Source organism: Triticum dicoccoides, chromosome 3B (assembly GCF_002162155.2).
Source record: "Triticum dicoccoides isolate Atlit2015 ecotype Zavitan chromosome 3B, WEW_v2.0, whole genome shotgun sequence".
Classification (NCBI taxonomy): Eukaryota; Viridiplantae; Streptophyta; class Magnoliopsida; order Poales; family Poaceae; genus Triticum; species Triticum dicoccoides.
In genome coordinates, this window is record NC_041385.1 from 804,762,424 (window position 1) to 804,763,420 (window position 997).

A 997-nucleotide genomic window follows, 5' to 3' on the forward strand; every position below is an offset into this window, starting at 1 on the left:
TGTTGTAATTGTACGCATATCTGGGTTGTAGTATACTGAATTGTAATAGACTAATGTAGTCTTGTTTTGGACGAATTTCATTTGCTCTCTAGTATGTTCAAAACAATGATTGTGTATGTGATTTGAATACCCGTGAAATGGAAACATGACAAGAGGGTCCAAGTTATAATGGTTGTTTGACAAATTTCGAAATTTCTGACATGTGGGACATATTTTGAGATAAGCATGACATGTGGGGCCGGCTTACTAGTGGTACCCCAATGTATAATAGCTGAAACTATAAAAATCAAAGGACTAAAAAGGCTACGGCCCAAAAATAAAATGGCTTAAATGTTGGGCCTGGCCCATGTAGTTGACCAAAATTAATCAAGAAAAAATATATAAAAAGGCCGAATTGTTGGGTTAGGCCCATGTAGAAAACCGAATTGGACTGGGCTGAATCTTGTGCCACATCAGCTTGCCACGCTGGATGCCTACGTGGCCTGGGGAGGTTGCTAGTGACCAAAACGAAACAATAGACGTATTTTGGTCGTAAACGTCTTCGATCATTCCAGAAGAAAGGTCGCTATAGTCAGTTTATGACGGCCAGCTTTTGACCTTCTGTTTTTGGTCACAAAAAGGTCGCAAATAGAAATTTGTGACCTTTCAGTGACCAATAGTGGTGGTCACAAGTTCACATATTTCTTGTAGTGTTGGTGCCACGAACCGGGACCAACGCACTCCTTTGATCCCAGTTGGTGGCACCAACCGGTACCGATGACCCCCCTTTAGTCCCGGTTGCTACCACGAATCGGGACCAATGCTTCGTCTATATAACTAGCACTTGTGAAAATTTTCATTCAGTTCGTCTTCGCCGCCCCGACAACGCCGCCAGGCTTCCCCTCTGCGCCTCGTCATCGCCCCTGCCTCCGACGCCGTCCCGTGCCGCCCAGACGCCGTCGCCGCCCCGCGCCCCCGTGCCCCGACGCCGCCGGCCCTGCCTTCTCGTCGCCCGTCG